Source organism: Protopterus annectens, chromosome 2.part1, assembly GCF_019279795.1.
Source record: "Protopterus annectens isolate FY-2018-M chromosome 2.part1, PAN1.0, whole genome shotgun sequence".
Classification (NCBI taxonomy): Eukaryota; Metazoa; Chordata; order Ceratodontiformes; family Protopteridae; genus Protopterus; species Protopterus annectens.
The window spans coordinates 1,620,320,555-1,620,340,405 of record NC_056729.1 but is presented as its reverse complement, the minus strand read 5'-3'; the positions used below and the strand labels follow the sequence as shown (position 1 = coordinate 1,620,340,405).

At 38.0% G+C, this 19,851-nt stretch overlaps 1 protein-coding gene across 2 annotated transcripts in view; it reads right to left on the bottom strand.

The window, feature by feature from the left end:
- The window catches only part of ALDH4A1 (aldehyde dehydrogenase 4 family member A1), a 677,659-nt gene that overhangs the window by 401,526 nt on the left and 256,282 nt on the right, over positions 1–19,851 (bottom strand). The window lies entirely within an intron of this gene.

Sequence of the window (19,851 nt, the reverse complement as noted above, 5' to 3'; positions counted from 1 at the left end):
AAAAACAAAGTGCCCACAAATTACCACATAGGTGGAAATCCATTAAGTACAGAAGAAGTAATTAGGGACCTGGGGACCCAAGTTGATAGCAACCTCTCATTTGACAACCACGTGGCCAAAGTGGTTAGAAAAACATTTTATATAGCCCACCTAATCATGAAGGGATTCACATCTAGATCAGGGAGGTCATCGTGCCTCTTTACTCATCCCTCATCAGGCCCATAATTGAGTACAATGCCCCTTTTGGGATGTACCTTACCAGACACCTGCAGCAACTGGAAAGACCCCAAAAGTACCTCACCAAGAGGATCAAAGGGCTCAAACAGATGCCATATGCTGCCCGGTTAAAGAAACTCCAGCTCTACTCAGTGGCATACCGCCTGTTCAGAGGCGATCTGTGCCTGACGTATAAAGCCATGTCCAACCCGGAATTAATGGACATGCTGCACCTCAGAAAATCCAAATCCCATCGAGCCACGCTCGAGAGACTTGAACCTCAGCACTGAAATAAATAGGACATGCTGGAGGGACAGATTCATAACCCAGAGGCTCCCTTCACTCTGGAATAAAATCCCAGTCCAGGTTAGGCAGAGTCCCTCATTGACTCTCTTCAAGAGGAATCTTGATGAGTGGATGGGAGATCATAGGTTTACCCCGGGTATCACTTCTGTGTCACTGTTAGATAGAGGCACAGTATACTAACCTCGAAAAAGGGCATAGCAAAATAAATTTAAAATGGGTGGCGAAAGCCAAACACATTCTGGCTAGGATTATAAATACCCTAGGGCAGATAGCCTAGTATGAACCTATGAACCTATGAACCTATAAAAAGCATAAAGATAAAGGGAGCCATCATTACGGTGACAGATGTGGCAATGGGCACTGGTATCTTGCATTATGATCAGTGGAGCCTGACTACCAATAGAAAGCCCCAGGAGAAATGAAGGTTGGGTAGGAATCACTTTTTGTCTGCAGATTTTCAATAACACATCATCATTATTATGCATATGTTATGGCCTCCCATCCCCCCCCCCCCAAAAAGAAAAAAAAATGAAGCACATTATTATGCATGATTTTAACTTTGACTCCTGATCCAGTTAGCAGAAGCTGCCTGAAGTGGAATAAGTACCCATCCATCCATCTATCTATCTTTAATGTAACTGCCTTTATGCAATCCAGAGTCATATGTACTAGAACCTATCCCTGCAGGCAATAAGTGCAAGTTAAGAACATAGTAATGCATGATGCATCCAAACTCACAGACAAGGACAATTTCAAGACATCCTGGATTTTGCCTTAAAATTTTACTCTGTTCCATAATGAAATTATAATATTTGCAACACAACAGACAACTGATGTTGGCATACTCACATCATAGGTACCAGAACCATAGAGCGAGGTGGAGGGAGCATCCCCCCACTTTTACAGCTGCAAGACTTGCAACTCCATGGAGGCTTCATTAAGGAGGACCCAATGTGCGTGCTTTGCACGCCAACGTAATTAACGTGAATTTGAACACAAAAGTGCACGGGAGCTTTGGAAGGTATATGTTGCTCGGTTTAGCTGTGAAGGTATTTGCTGGTGTTGCTCCGTTTAGCTATGAAGGTATTTGCTGGTGCTGCTCCATTTAGCTGTGAAGGTATTTGTGCTGTGTGTGTGTGTGTGTGTGTGTGTGTGTGTGTGTGTGTGTGTGTGTGTGTGTGTGCTTTTCTCATTCACCTCTGTGTACACTTTGAATTACTCAAGATATACCTGTGGTGTAACAATACAACATAACAGAGAAATGTCTGAGATCAGGACAACACATATTAGGACTCAAACTGTTTCTCCAACACTTACATTACACTGCACTGTACGATATTTTGACTGAACCCCACCACAGCATTCAGAAAAAGGGCGAGTCTATGAGATATTGTTTTGCTCTGGAAAGTGACATATATGCCTTTTCATTAGCAGCACACACTATCATAGTCACTAGGGTATGGTTTACTTGGGAATACAAGGCCTGTGACTGTATGGCTCTTCATACACGCAGACGAGCGACCGTGCACACACACACACACACACACACACACACACACACACACACACACACACACACACACACACACACTTTAATAAAGATCAATTAATACAAATAAAATATAACATTCGTCAAATTTCCACTATCTCTGCCTCAAAGCAAGTTATAAATGCATGCAAGTGTAAGATCAGGAAGATGGAAGAACAAAAGAAAAAAATACTCTAGGGTACAACAGGAGGCCAGGAAGGTGGAAAGTCCCTAAATTATCATATTCTGCACTTACTGTATAGAGATTCAAATAATAAATTAATCTCTGATTTCTAAGATAATTGCATTGCTATGATAAAAAAGTCAAAGCAACACTCAGAACCTTGATGTCTAATCACTGAGCAATGATTACATGCTTTAGTTATTGATACTGGTGCATCAGTAACAGTCTGAAGCCACATGCATTTGGTGGTGTTTAAGCATTAATTGCCATAGAATTCCACCTATCAGAAGCATCCCACTGAACTGAGAATATAGATAAAAGTTCACAATATAGCTTAAAATTATCTGATTGCTTTGCTTCATTCTTTTAGATCTGCATTTCTGTTTAGTCTGCAAAAGCATGTATTACTTTGAGAGATCCCTGGTTAACAATAGCAACTTTTGCAAAGTCTTTCTAATTAAAGTCATTTTATCTAATCAATATGCAAATATCTATAAAAGCATGCCCTACTTTGGCAGAGAGTACAGACTTTCTTATGAAATCCTTAGGAAAACATATCTAGAAAGTGCAGTTTAAAGAAGAATACCACATCACAGGTACTGTAAATAATCAGTTCTCTGATTGCAAGTGTAGGACTTCACATTTTTGGTTAACATGCCTATAGGAAAAGGAGATGAAGTATGCAGACGCATGGGAGTTCACTTATTTGTGCATTAAGCCCTTTTATGTCAAGTTCACCTTTCCAGAAAACTAGAAACTAGTAAACAAGAAGGTGCCAGGACAGGTAGAGTGTTTTAGGATATCCATTAGGTGAGGACGCCAGCAAAAGATTTGAAAAATATATGGGTGGCATTAGTCTGTTAGGATGAAACATTAAAATGTAAAATATATGCAGGGTAAACACTTTATTTAAAATATCTAAATTCAGTTCTCTGAATAAGAAACAAACATCACAGACTTCCCTCTGTTTAACATGACATAACCAAATGCATACACAAAACAAGTACCACAGGGGTGTGTATGTATACCTGGTGGTTAGAATTACCCAGGCTCAAACCCTGTACCTTAGTTACAACAGCCTGCATTCTCTGCCCATACCACCACTTGTGATTCAGGGAGTTTAGTTAGCTCTCAACTGTCTAGATTTTCACAGACTATTTGGCTCAAGTTTAGTTAGCTCTCAGCCCTCTAGATTTTCACAGAATATTTGGCTCATACTTTTGGTCTGTTCCTCTTAAAATGTGTGGTTTTCTGGCAAATCAGTGAGAACAGAATTCACTAAATAACGCTAGCCCTTTAAGTTTCAATCTTCCTATCTTTTTAGGAAACACAAGGTAACACAAAACACTACTTTAGCAACTTTCTAAGATTATACAAGCAATATTTTAAAATGTGTTCCTGGTTTTGGGCCTTTGCCCCCCATACATTTTGGATTTTGCCAGATTTCTTCTGCTGTGAAATTGAGAGATTTAGTTGCGTTAAGTGGATGATGCAGTGGTAGTGCTGTTGACTCATAGCAAGAGGTTCTTTGGTTTGATTCTTGGCTGGGGTGCCTTCTGTGTGGAGTCTGTATGTTCTCCATGTGTTTGTGTGGTTTTCCTCCCATGTTACAAAAGACATGTGTCTGGAGCATTTCTCCCTAGGCCTCTGCTGAAAATTGGCTTTGTTCCAAGTCGGACTTTCAGGGTAAACAAATGTTAAATAAAATAATTTACAAGGAGCTGAGAGCTTCAGGGGAAGAGAAATTTAGTTCTGCTTATTCCAAGTCTGTTTGCATTGTTAGTAGCACAACAGGTAGTAGCCTTACTTTTGATGCAGACGGCTATGGGTTCTACTTCCACAGTATGCAGATGGATCACTGACACTGTACTGTGTTGTACTTTAAATGGAGTGGATGCTACAGTCCTGTGAATGTCCTCCTTTGGAGGAGTTACCTAGTAACTATGAACCTGTTATCAGTTTGCCATACATTCCCTATTGCAATATTACTAGCTTATCAATTTTTAATGTAACATAGGCAATTTATTCTTTAAGGGCAACAGTCACTTTATTTGAAGATGAAACAATGAAATATAAAGTTGTTTCCTAGCAGCAACCTCTTAGATAGGTTCATAGGTTCACATATTCATAGATTAGTACTAAGCTTACTGCCCTTGTGAGCCATTTTAAGCCTAGCCAATTATCCCTTGTGAGACTCAAACCCTGCACCTTGTGTTTGTAAGGCAAACACCTTAACCATTAGGACACCCTCCCACCTCCCACCAGAGATCCCTTTAATGTGGAATTATTTAGATGACTTACTTCTGCAGAGATTTTGGATATTTACTGATACTGGTGGATTGTAATGACAGAAGTTTGAGTGGCCTTTTATGGTTGAAATTTTCTGAAATGGGTAGTTTTGTCATTATTGATTCATACATTTTGTTTCATTGCTTACTAGAAGACTGTTCAAAACTACACATTTAAAACACATTCTAACAACTGGTGCTGTATTATACAAGGAATATAATTTAATACAATTAGGAAGGTGAATCAAAAAATGCATACATGTATGCATGGCCCTAAAATGTGTTTGAAAACAGCCCAGAGAAAAGCATGAAAGGCTCAAAATCATGGGAAAATTTTAAGCTTTACTCTTGTTACCAAAGCGATGGATGAAGGTAAAACAGTTCACACCACATTACCTTGACTTGGCCAAGCCTTGTGACACAATCCCCTACTCAGGTGGAGTACAAAAGATGAATAATGTAGGAACAAACACTTGCATCACTAGCTGGATTGCCAACTTGCTCACAGGATGCAGGAGATCAAAATAGGGGAAAAGATCAGTCACCAATGGAGTCCCCCAGGGTTCGGTGCTGAGACTTTTTCTGTTTGGCATATACATCTCAAAAGTAAAAGGAAATACAAAAGGGCTTTGGCCAGCTAAGTTTGAGATGACTGCAAGCTAAGAGCAGTTATTGAATACCCAAATTACTTAACCATTATGTGGAATGTTTGTCCCAAATAATAACTGGTGTCAAAATTATGAATATTCCCAATTGTTTGGCATTTGGGAACTTGTGTGTACAGTGACCTAACTTTTGACCAACATGTGCCCAAAGTCATAAGAAAGTCTTTCTATATCACACAGCTTATAAACAAACCGATTGTGACTTGATCTAGAGATATTATTGTCCCCCTTTACAAAGTTCTCATTATGTCAGTCATTTTGTATAATGCCCACTTTGGCATGTATCTGTCCAGCCCCATTCAACAATTGCAATACCTTCAGAGATACCTTATTAAAAAGATACAAGTCCTAAACAATAGGTCTTGCATGGACCACCTCAAAGATTTATTACTATACTCAGTATCCTACAGAGTGCTTAGAGGTGACATGTCTGGTATACAAGGCATCCTCCGACCTAATGCAGATGGACCTACTGAACATCAGCAAGTCAAATGGCATCAGAAATACTCAGCCCAGGTATCTAAACTGAATGTTGTGGAGAGATGGATATATATATTACAGAGGCTACCACTGTTCCAGAACAGACTATCCATAAAAATAAAGCAAATCTCATCCGTCCATATTCAAATGCAACTTGGATCTAAGGATAGGTAATAAAAAATGTACCCCAGCATTGGCCCTCATGCCACTAATGGACAGAGGCAGTTCCTAAATGCTGCATCCCTTACATAGGTTCTCTCAAATTATCTATGGTATGATCACAGTTATTCTCACTAGGGCTAATATACAATTATCAGCCATGGGATAGGTGAGACCAATCAGAAAATGTTAATTCAAGCACCAAAAGGGAATTGGCTAAGCTTAAAATGTCCCCCAAGTGAACCTATGTTGTGGTAGTAAATACTTATAAAAAATTGCCCTTTTCAAGTCACTAAGTGCCCCTCTCACCCTCCGCCACCCAATCTTCAACAGCTTCCGGCGCCTATGACACATATATTCCTATGGACAATTTCAAGTCGTCCCAAAGTAGCCTTAAAATTTTGCCATGTTTCCAAAAAATTTTGTGAGATCTGAAGCAAAGCAAAAAATCTGCTAACACATCATTAATGGACTGTGTCAGAAGACAACACTGCCAGAACCTCACAGTAGCATGTGGGAAAACATGCAAACTCCAGATGGCAGAACTGAGAATCAAACCAGGGGGGGTCTAAGTATTATGACACAGTAATGCTAACTATTACATACTGCCCATTACATCATCACTTTAAAGAACTTCTCGAATCACAGGCCTTCATAAAGGCAGCAGCATTTTACACCTAGTTCAAGCAGTAAAGTCAACTAAATCAATAAACCTGCTATCTGTGGAAAAAGTTTTAAATCCTGATTAACCGATCATTAGGATCACACTTTTGTTGTATAATCAATAAAAACATGATCTTGATGAATCCCTTGTAGCTCTCTCTCTCTCTCTCTGAAGTAAAGCAATGATTTTATCTTTTCTCCAGTTAGCTGGAAATTACAACTCCTTCCTTCACTGGTAAGATGTGCCAGAGCCAGAACCATTAGGAGTTGGTTAAAAAAGACCAGGTTTTACTTTTATCTCTCTCACCTAGCACATCACATTTGAATGTTTTTATTGTACGATTTAAAATTAACCTAAACGTAGTTTGACTCCTTGCTTATACAGCTTAGTATATTTAGCATATTCTGAAAACTGCAACTTTTCATTTTGATTTAGATGGGTTTATGATTTTTATTTAACAGGATTTTCTGAAGTTTTTAAAACATTCAGATAATGGCAAACCTTCATTGCATGTTTATTTTTTTATTAATAAAATCATTTGTTTTGCTTATAAAATTTCTGCTTTATATAATTTCTGATCCACATGTAATCATAAGTTTAGGTTCAGTGTCTTACTGTCCAGTTTCCAAAGATGGTTTACAATGCTTATGTTCCTTTCTGTCTTGAAAGCAGTCCATAACACACTGCCATTTTTTTAATAATTTCCTCTGCAGACAGCAATTTATTACCATCTTCCTGAATGAATGAAAAATAAAATTTAACAAAGAAAAATGCCAAATCAACTATAAGAAATGTAGTACCCATAAAGATTCCCCACAATCTGTATTACAAATATAAAACATGTGATTAGTGAAATTGTAAAGGGTCTGCTTCCTTGTATGCTACTCCCATCCAAAAGCTAGGTTAAAAAAAACGTCAAATGGTATAAAAAGTAGATGACAGCCTCTCTTGTCCTCCAAGAAAAATGAATGGAGAAATTAGTAATTCCATGAAGACTTATTTATTCACTTTCTTTTCATCACAACCAAATCACTGTGATGATGATGATGGGACAGACAAAGAAATGAGGATGTAAGAATAGGGGCCAAAGCAGCTCCAACTGCGGAAAAGGTGAAACACAGCAGATTACGGTGAATCGGGCAAATCTCCAGAAAAGCAGCAGACAACCTGGTGAAGAAGATAAGATAAAACAAGGGCATCCAGTAAACAGGAGGATGGCTTGTGTGAGAGAAGACCTGCGAAATTCAGGCATGAGTGTCGAAGATGCCGGTAGTTGACATTACACTTTGACCCCATGTACAAAATGGGAAATAGCGGACTGATGGTGATGATTTCTTTCCATTCCTTGTTATATAAGCTGTGCTACAGTAAGGGGACCTGAACTGCAGCTGAGGACACTCCCCATGTCATGCCTAATTAAATCTCTCTCTCTCTCTCTCATGTGATGAGCCAAGATTTTATTTCCATGAATAACTTAAAATAATATCCGTACATCAGTGCATGGCACAGAAAAAGGATATCTGAACATGTGATCATGCTGTCATTGATCCCAGTCCCGGAACAAGCCAAAGGAGGTGACTGAGCAAGCAAGGCATCAAAGGGCTTCTGTCTTCACGGGGGAGGAGGGGGGGGTCACCCCATAGCTGTTTTCAGACAACAGTTCAGAGGACTTGCATTATTTACTCTGTGCATGTGCAGGTGATGGCGCAAGCAAAAACACTATCTGTGCGTGAAGGAGGAATAAACCCAACCAAGACAATGACTACTGTCCACCATATAGCTGGGTACACTGCAAGCAGAGTACATGGTACTTCACTTGGGGGACCCTTCATTTATAGCATGGGGGTAAATGTACATGGGGAATTCAACCAGTTAAGTTGCCTCAGAAGAATCAAGAAGCAATGAGATACATTCAGATGAGGGCTAGAGGGCAAACACTTAGGCCTGGAAGTTTGCAATCCTCCCAAAAGAGTTTATTACTAATAATTAGTCTTCACTTTGGGTGGTAAACATGGTATACCTATAACTACATTTTAATTTACTTAATTTATTCAAATGAAATATTAGATGCTTGCAGCAATCTTCTGAGATGTACATCTTCCACATTTCTTATTAATAAAACTATCTGTTACGCAGATAAGAGGGTAGGTCTAGGAACCATTTTCAGTCATGACCTAGGCAACAACTGCAAGGATAAATGCAATACAGAACACACTCACATTATATGTGTGTACAAAACATATACTACACATGCATATATACTCCTAGGTTCATAGGATGACACTAGTCTACTGGCCCGGAGGCCCTTATAAGCCTAGCCAAGAATTCACCCATGTTCCCTCAAAGTCATATATATGTAAGCATACACACATACTATATATGCATGTGTGTGTATATGTGTGTTTAGTGTGTGTGTGTGTGTGTGTGTGTGTGTGTGTGTGTGTGTGTGTGTGTGTATATATATATATATATATATATATATATATATATATATATATATAGATGTACATATAAATAGATTTATAGATACACACACACACACAAAACCAGCTCATCGAAACAAGCACTGTCATACATTACAGACTGTTCATACAAGTCTCTGTGAGCTGGACCCATTACTAAGGCATCTCCTCATACCAGGATTATTAATTTCTGCTACCAGTTAGAAGAGACGATCTGCAGCTTGAACAAGTTCTGCGGTGCTGTACCTAACTGCACTGCTGCAGCAGACTCCCCCTTCTGGAGATATTTGCTCCAAAGTCAGAGCAGACTCCTACAAATTCTGAATGAGGTATCCAGTTACATTTCCAAGTTCTGGCTCAAGACAACTAGATTTCTTTTCACCGTGTGGCTGAAGTGAGTGTCATGTTGCAGAAGGATCTCCTTGGCTTGCAGAAGTCATGCTCATAGGCAGTGACTTTTGGAATTTTCAAGCACCATTAATCATGTTTTCCATGTTGCTGCAACAAGAATGTGCAGCCAGTTAAGCTGACAGTAATGTTTGTTGAGAGCTGTTAATAAGGCTGTTACAACCAATTGTAATTAATCATTTGCTAAAGGGTTTTAGGCAATGAGGTGGTAAATGAGCTTGGTTTGTACATTCTCCTCAGGACAGCATTCTCATTTAGTTATATTTACAGTCTCTTCTGGGCAGCCAAATGTTCCCTTATATTTCCTCTCTCTCCCTGCTTTCTTCATTTTATTTTTAGCAGTCTAGTCTCTCTTTCATACTAACTTAAATTGTCAGGCAGGTGATTAGCTCAAATATTTCTGCTAAGAAGTGTGTGTGATTGGGTTACATGCTATGCTAGTAACTAGTTTTAATTGTCCACCTATTTTTGTTTTTGTCTAAGGTGTGCCTTTCTCTCCACCCACGATGACTGATACTAAAGCCCTATGCCATGAAGCACCTACAATCCAGTATTCCGCAGTCAGTGAGATTTGATTAACAGCTTTGATGCCGCCTCTTCAGTACTATGAAGGGATATATACCATAACTCAAGAATCAGGGACAGTACAAAAAATGTGGGATAAAGGCTGCAAACCAAAGACAATGCTTAATTATTACTCCAATTCCCTTACAAAAATTAATAGTGCAAACAGTTTTGCATTGACATGCATCTTCTGGATAAGAAACAGAACACTAAATACTAATTTACTAAATTTAATAATTTAGTCTGGCATGACTGAGCGATTATAGTCCTCTGTGATATACCAGAAAATCAAACATTTTATAATGAAGACGGCAAAGGTATGAGGTAAAATCAGGCAGCTGAGAGTTATGGTCAAGACGCTTGTTTGCAGAGGTTCAGTGGCATTCATTGATCTGTGCAGTTACCTGCAGTCTTACAATGTTGTGCTTCCTGAGATGTCACTAGTTAAACAGCCTTTCCTTACAGCACCTACGAGGAATGTGGTATAACTGATTAGAAATCTGACCTGCTTAAAATGCGGCTCATGAATGCAGTGCAATTCATGGGATCTTCTGGTTTGGCAATGTAGGTATCTGGTTAATAAGAATAAACTTGTCAGATGGCAGTTCTTTTCTGGTATGAGATATCACATGCAGATGTAGACTTGTACTGACTAGGACAATATACCACTTTTTTTCCCTTGTGATGTCTTCATTCTTCCTTGTGGCTGACTTTGTGCTGACTCTGACTTTACAATGGCTTTTATTTATTTATTGCATTTACATTTTGTTAATCAGGTGAGTGAACTGGCCCCTGGGCCCTTTTCATCCACAATGCAGGACACAATGGCAAAGACAAGAAATGCACTTTAGAATACAAAAAAAACAAAAAAGAAAAGAAAAGAAAAAAATATACTGTCATTAAGGCTTTTTTACAAAGACTGCATGGACAATATATAACCAAGATGTGGCAGTGAATAAGTAAAACCTAAAAAAATATTTAAAAGAATGCATACATTAATAATGAAAATACGTAAAATGTAAAATTAATAATGCATACAGAATTGTATGTAAGTATACTACACAGCTGACAACACTAAGATGTTACTACAGCATAAGGGACTAGGAATTAGCAAGTGAATGCTGGATAGCTGGGTTGGGGTCTTAATATGCTTGCTAAGGTTTCTCTCCAATGCATTCCATTGTATTGCCTGATTTTCACTTATTGGTACTCTGTGCTAACCTTAAGCTGTCCTTGGTACCTCAGATTTACTCTCATAATCCTTGCAAAGCTCCTACTATCTTATACTGTAACCTGACACACATTTCAGAAACCAGTGCTAGCTGCAAAGGTCTCCTTTATTTAACCTTCCCTGAATTTGTGGAGAAACTCATGGCACTTCCCTAATTATACAAAAAGCTGCACATCATGGCTGGGATTCTTCATGAATGCTGAACAATAATATTTGGAAGTTTGCTTCACAATGTAGCACATAATTAAGAATATATGCTGTGCATGCTGTTTCTGAATCCCTGCACCCTTCACATTGCTGCTAATTAGCGCTGCATTCTGCACTATTCATCTACGAATGATGTTGCATGGTGCAGTAGGGGTGTCAATGGATGGGCTTGGAGTTAGTTATCCAACTCTGCACTGGGAAGTTACATGAATGATAAATTGCTTCCTGGGTAGACAACATACAGTGTCTGCTGCTTCCTGACCTTATCCAAGTATATTCAGCACCATTCTTGGTCCAGCCACTGATAACCCTGTTTGCTTGGTGTGTGTTTCACCTGAGCTTACATTTTTAGACTCTGGCCCTTTTTGATCTTTGACGTTGCTTTTTTTCACATTGGTTTTAGTTGGTGTTTTGGTGTAGGTTTACTCAGAACCCTCTTTGTCCAACATATGAATAATATCATAAAATTTGTGACAACTGCTTTGGTAAAGTTCATCTCCACCAATGTGAATGGGTCGGTGGTCAAAAACAGACAGCTTGTAAGGAACAAAGGAGTCCAGGTGTGGCTTGTACAAGAAATGTGTACATGTACACCGTACAATCAAGAAAACTACTTTCATGAGGAAGAACCATTTTTTGATACACAGTGATCGTAATTAATGCTCATTGTAGCTCAAAATTTTCAGAGATTTATAACACAGAATTTCACTTGCAAAGCTGAAAATCAGTTGACTTGAGTTTCAAGTGCCAGGAATGGATAATACCTCACAGAATAATGCTGATGCACTATCAACGTTTTAACTACACAACTGAGTTGTATCCACCAAAAACTGTAATACTGCACAGGAACACTGCAAATGGAAAGAGCCAACAATTAGGTAACGATTGCTAGGGAATCTCTGTGCTCTGTGGGGTATAACTATTGAAAGGTTTAATATTTTAGTGGTGAGTGGATGCACCTACCCCAGAAGCACAAATACAATCAATACAGTAAAAGTCAATCTTACAACATTACAGCAGGAACTCAAATTAGTCTTTCAAACTAGGCAAGTACTGTACCTATTTCTAAGTTTTTGCAGTCATTCTCTGCAAGGTCCAAATAGGCACAAAATGATAAGCCTCCACTTTTACAGCAGAGGTCATAAATTATGAAAAAATGTATGCAACTAATGGTCACCACCCAGACATTAGTCCCTATGCAATGAGTCAGTCTAAGGGCTCTTTGGATTATAACGAGATGCTTATTTCACAATCTTGGAGTATAACGAGATGCTTATTTCATAATCTTGGAGTATAACGAGATGCTTATTTCATAATCTTGTAGTATAACAAGATGCTTATTTCATAATCTTGGTATTCATCACCGTGGGTAGCAGGGACCCACATGGTCCAGGTACAAGTCTATTCCAATACTACATGGTTTCCACCTTCAGCAAAACATGATGCAGTCACAATATCATCCTAAGCTGTGTACCTGCAAACCCTTCCGTGAGAGACAGGTAAGTGGGAGCTGTTTTCCTGCAACCTCATCTCAGCTACTGTACTTATAAGTTAAGTCTGCTAGGAATAAGTCTGGCATTCTATCCAACTTGTTCCATGGTACTAACTTAGTATTCAATAGTAAGCCTAGTTTGATTCCAATGGACCTATTCTTGCAATGATTTTTATTTATTTTTATTTATCAATTTGTTTACCGGGAGAGTCCAACTAGTACTTTTGCCTTCCTTTTCTGACGTACAGTGTCCTAGGTCAGACCAGTGTGGAAAAGGGGTTGGCATTTTCCACTGTTCAGCCATAGAGATCAAGAAGGTTAAGGATGAACCATGTTATGAATGCAGAAGCAAACTAATGGTACCTCCTCATATACTGTCCAGTCAAAGTGCAAGACTGATTATTCAACAGCTGATGGACTTCCTTTCTCCTCTATACTGGTTTCATTCATGTGGCTAATTCTGCATGATTTTGATAAGGAGTCTGTGGCACTTCAAAAAGAAATCCTTTGCACTATGAGGGAACTTGAGTTCGCTCAGAATGTCATCTCTACACCCCATAAAAAAAACCTATAAATTTGACTTTGCATCGCTGGTGGGCTTCATGATCAGTGATTACATGGTGGAACTAGTCACATGGTCAGATAACAACCTGATTTCATTTTGTGGCTGATTTCCCCTGAGTGTCAGTCTGTGATCAGGGTATGGCATTTTCCAGGAACCCAAATTGGGTCACCCTAGACTTGCACTTCACATCAGCAATTTCAGATGTTTGTTACTGAGGGTGCAAATGAACCAGACATGGCCTTTAACAAGAGGCTTTTACTGATTCCTTCACGCTCTTAGCCTAATGTTATACTTATCCTGTCTACCTCGTACCACGTGAACCATGGTATGATACTAAGATCCATGGACTGAAAAAAGCAGGACAACGGTTACAAAAAAATAGTGCAACAGTTGACTGCTTGAGGATGGCTTTCTGTTGGATAAGCATGTTGCAGTTCATCAAATGGTGATCTCCTGGAAGTATTATTTTACTGGCAAGCCATGTCTTCAGATTTGGTTTAATGTTTTTATTTCCAATTGTGATTATTTTGCCATCCCAGTTTCAAGAATCGGGTCTATATTAGAACACCGAACATTCAAAATATCGGGTGTTCTAATATCGACCCGTTTTCAGCGAAAGTTGAAAATATCGAAGAAACAGAAAAACTAAATTTTTCCTAGGGAAAGAATTTGGTTGTCCGTTTCTGTTGCTTCGGTATTTTCAGCCCTCTGGTGGAAAGTTATGGGTCGGGTTCAGGTAAGTGTGCAATTGTGTGGACGTGAGGGTTAGGGCGGGGTAGGTGAGTTAGGGTTAGGGTGCGGGTGAGGTGACTGTGCGATAGTGACAGACCTTAGGGTTAGGGTTTGGTTTAAGGTAAGTGGATAGTTAGTGGTGTATGTATAGTTTAGTGTAGGGTTAGGTGTACGAGTTTAGGTGTATGTGTGTGGATTGCTGTTTGTTTGCTGTGCTTGTGTTGTGTGTATGTGTTTTGGAACAGCAATTTTTTTCCCTAGGAAAAAATTCGCTGTTCTGAATGTTCGATGTTTTGAATTTTCGATTGATAGGGTTCGATATTAGAACACTCGATATTTTGAATGTTCGGTGTTCTAATATAGACCCCCAAGAATCTGCACTACAAATTCCAGGCTGGACCTCTTGTCCAACAACTCAATTACATCATGCCAAGAGGTCTTAATAGGTCACTGTGCCCACATTTAAGTGTCTTTTTCTCCATCAAATTTAAGTCACCCAAAACAACATGAAAAGTTACAATGGTTCCTTCCTGCAAAAATCACAGGGTTGAAAAAACTGAACTATTCTGAAAGGCTTTATGTCATTATGTTCTGTTTCCACTGCCAGGTCTATAATGCAATGTCTAATCCTCTACCATTTTGACTGTGCTCTTTGTGATGCCATGTACGAGTGGTGATCAGAGAGAAGTCGCACTTTAGTCATGAAGCATTTTATGATTTGACTACTGATTTTGCAAATGATAATTTGCACTCTTTTAAGATGACACTATAATATGCAGTTTTTGTAGCTCATCTCGCAAAGCTTTGGTATTATTTGTTGATTTAATTGTTACCAACCTCCTAATCATCAGCATTTAACCCTCACCCTTTTTCTGCCTTGATTTGTTAAAGAGTTCACCAGATAAGTTACAGACTGAATGGAACTTGAGTTTTTAATTTTACTTGTGGCAGCAGTTACCATATCTGTAGTTATACAGGAGAAGAAATATGGACATGCGAAAGAAAAACAGATTTAATATGGTGCAATATGTATGCAAAGGCAAAAGCAAAATTATTCAACATAAAAAGAGCAGTACCAAACATATTTGAAGAGAATTACAGGTAAAAACATCCAAACGTGAAACATTTTACAATACAAAAAAATAAGAAAACAAAAAGGAAAAGTAGAAAAAGGGATTGGTAATGGAGAAGTTAAAGAAATAGAAACTGAGCTTGTGGATTACCTGCAAAGTGACGGACTTACTGTAGAAAATATAACTCAGATAACATCACAGCTGGATAGAGCAATGGATCCCCAAAATAAGTATTAACCAGTGGGGCAGGAAACATCTGATCAGTTGCCATATGAAGATACTTTGAAGCCTTCCGTAGGAAACCGGTATAAACATTCAGTTGGAGTTGCATAGCAAGGGAAGGAACAGGAAACTGTTGCAACTCTGATGGAGTCAATGTTGTGGAGTGATAGGCCAGTGAGTTCCCATATGAAAGAGCAACATATGACACAGGATGAAACTGAACAGAATGTGGCACAGGAAGATGCTCTGGAACTTTCTATAGAATGCCCACAGGAAATGGAAAACAAAGAATGTGCCCCTCAGTTTAGTAGAACATGATCTAAGAGAAGAGTTGCTTGATTTAATAGAGATTGACAAACACATTAAGATTACTGAACGAAATAAACTACAGAAAGTCAATAAAACCCAAAAAGTTAGAAATTTGATTAAACAAATGAACACAGTAATTAAGACTGTCCATAGAGATCTATGTGATAGTAAACAGGATATATTACTGTACAGCTAAATTAATAACAGATAAAGTCTTACCACAAAAACACAGGGTAGTAAGGGAAAGGAAGGGGAAAAATCAAATGTCATCACGAAAGTATGGAACAAAGAAAGCTATAAAGCAATTAAGACAAAAAGTGTCACTGTTGGAAGAGTATAGCAGAGGGAACAGATTGAGAAAAACAGAAAGATAGATGTGATAATAATGTGAAAAGTAATATGCAGTGTCACACCAGATCTGGATCTATCGTGCAATGATAAACTAAAAATATCGGCACAGGCAGAAAAACTTAGAAGATATACAGGTAATTACAAAGGAAAAGAACATAAGCAATTAAGTGGTGTTCCAAAAAAAAGTTTTATAGAGAATTGGGAAAGAAGTAAAAAGAAACTGAAACACCACCAAAAAAACAATAAACTGATACATTTTGGAGAAAAATCTATAAAGATCCTGTGAAGTATAACAAAGATGCTAAATGGATAGAAGAAGTAAAAGAAAGAATAAGAATTTCAAATGTACAGGATATGAAATGGGATGAAGTAATGGCCAGAGAGATTGAAACAGAGTTAAGGAAAGTCTCTAATTGGAAAACCCCAGGCCCAGATGCAGTACATAACTTATGGCTAAAAGTATTAACGTCTTTACATGAATATTTAGCCATGAGTAAAAACTATTTATATGTGCATCACAAACAGACACCGACCTGGTTAACAACAGGAAATAAATACTCCTATTTAAGAACAAACCTGCAAGCTATCCTAAAAACTACAGACCAATAACATGCCTTCCAATGAAGTATAAACTATACACTGGAACTGATGCCAACACATTTTATGGTCATTTAGATGAAAACTCAATCATGGTAATAGAACAAGTCATATGGAACAAAGGATCATTTCTTGTTAAAGTCATAGTGGAGAACTGTAAAAAAGGGAAGAATCCAAGTATGGCATGGATAGACTACAAAAAAGCATTTGATACATAGTGGTCTTAATTAATGCTCACTGTAGCTCAAATTTATCAGAGACTAATACCACAGAATTTCACTTGCAAAGTTGAAAATCAGTTAAATTGAGTTTCAAGTGCCAAAAATGGATTACCTCACAGAATAATGTTGATGCACTATCAACGTTTTAACTATACAACTGAGTTGTATCCACCAAAAACTGTAATGCTACACAGGCACAATGCTACACTGATGGATTATATTACAGCTACCATGAAATAGAGGCAAACCACTTTGCAGTTAAGCCATGTTAAAGGACAAATTATTACTCCAGGGATAAAAAATTCAAGTGGGTATTCCAGGGTGACTCAGTCACCACTGTTCTTTTGTCTTGCCCTTAACCCATTAACCTGTCTACTTAGCAGATTAGGTTATGGATAAAAGTTGCCTCCCAGAAAACAACAAAGTGTAAAGACTTCTCATCTTCTTTTTGTGGATGATTTAAAACTGAATAGTCCATCAGATTAGCAGCCGAAAGCATAACTGCAAGTGGTCAAAACTTTTTTAGATCTCATTTGGTCTTGATAAAAGTACAAAAGCAGGAAAGCTGCATCACCACGAAAATATCAGTTTGAGACAGGAATGTGATATAAAAAACTTGAGCAGGAGGGAGTATATAAATATTTTGGGAATTGACAAAGGATCAACAATAAAACATGAGCAGATGTGACTAAAACTTAGTAAGGAATATTTTAGAAGACTTAAATTAATACTGAAAACAGCGCTGACATCTAAGAACAAAGTCCAAGCTATAAACCAGTTTGCTCTTCCTGTCCTAATTTACAGTTTTGGAGTGAATGACTGGCATCAAAAGGTGTTGGATAGATTGGACAGGAAAACAAGAAGGATGCTTTATGCTCATCAAATGATTTACAAAACTCAGTGCCTACCAAGACTATATACTCCCCATTCTGAAGGAGGTATGGGCCTCCTCAAAATTGATTACATGTATAGAGCTGCAATCATGGGACTGCACACATATCTGCTGACCTCACAAGACCCAAACAAAGTGAAAGTTTTAAAACAAGAGAAAAATAAGTCTAAGATGACTTCCCTGCTTAGTTTAGGAGAAGCATATCGGCATCAAGCATGAATGGAAATCAAACCAAAAATGGATAAAAAAAATCAGGCAGCAACTGAATATGCCAAAAAAAGAAAGAATATAAGGTAAAGGATCATATGAGAAGGCAAGAAATGTAGAAAATGCATAAATATAGTTGCAAATATAGAAAATTCTTGGAACAACCTCATATGGATCAGGATCAAATGCAGGAATGGTTATGGAGAGGTGAATTTAAACCAAAGGATGAAAGGTTAATACTGGTGGCCCAAGCTAGTGGACTACGTACACATTGGTTTACAAACTCCATTGAACATGTGGGAGAAACAGACAAATGTAGGTTTTGCAAAACAGAATTGGAAATAGTCAAACACCTTGTTGCTCGTTGTGATATACTAATGGCAGGAGGACTGTATACTGAAAGGCATAATAATGTGGCAAGACTGTTGCACTGGGGATTGTGCAAACATTACAATACTGAAGTAGCTGAAAAACACTGGAAACATGAGTCACAAAGCATCATAGAAAATGATGAAGTCTACATCACATGGGATCACCCATTACCAACAGTTCAACAAATATATGCGAGAAAACCATATATAGTAATTCATGAAAAGAAGACAAAAGTAGCATTGATCACTGAAATTGCCACACCCAGCAACTACAATGTGTTATGTACAGAAAGATGCAAAGTCATAAAATACCAGGATTTGCAGGCAGAAATGAGGGCAATGTGAAAGAAGGACACCCAGACAGTTCCAATAGCAGTAGAAGCAACGGGTCTTATACAAAAGAATTTACAATCATACTTAGATAATCTTACCAATATATGTAACTCCATATGAATTGCAGAAGTAGTCATTACTGCGTACAGTGCAGGTGCTGCAAACAGCACGTCTGGGTAACATCAAAGACTGAAAGAATACTAATTTCATGAACTTTGATCATACTTTGAATTAGGAATGGGGTCCATTCCCATCATGGAATTAGAAACCCAACAGACTTGGAGAAATTAAAAAAGAGAGTGATGCCTCCTCTTGTTTCTTCTTTACTTAGTGTGCAGTTTGCACACAATTTTTCCCGCAAGCATCTTCACTATATCATGTGTCTGAGTTCACTTTATTGTTTATGGAGAACATCTTATAGTCACGATTTTTCTACTTCCAATTTCTAAGTTGATTAAAGTATACCTTATTATTACTTTCAGCCTTTAAGACCAAGTTCAGTTCATAGTTAGATACAGAAAATTTGATATAAGAAGTAAGTACCATATACTTTATCTAGATTTGTTTTATGACTAGGGTAATTTTGGAAATCTAAGTAATATCCCTAGTGTATAACTTATTACGTCTGCATTTTACCACTTTTCTAGTTTACCTATATATTTGTGTCTTACTGGTATGTATACGTTTTTTATTTATTTTTATTTATTTTACATTTGTTGACCGGGCTAGTCCAACTGGATACATGTCCATTTTCAGGAGAGGCCCAGGGAGATAAGCTCCAAGATTAAACTAATGCAGTAGGAATACAAGGCAGCACAGAAACATAAAACTAATACATGTTAAAAATACAAACACAGTAATGTGCAGACTAACATAGTACAACTAACATCAAGAAGTAAGGCACAAAACGCTAAAAAATGATTAAATACATTACAGCTGTAGGCTAGCATAGAAGGAACTAACATTAATAGAAAAACATGAATGCAGGTTTTGGCAATGCAGTAGTTCTAGAAATGAATGTAGCAGCTGGTTATATCACAAAACTCACTCGCAGCATCCTGAACAGACGTATATGGATCATCATGGACAGTATACCAGTCTATTTTTATAAGTATATAATTTCC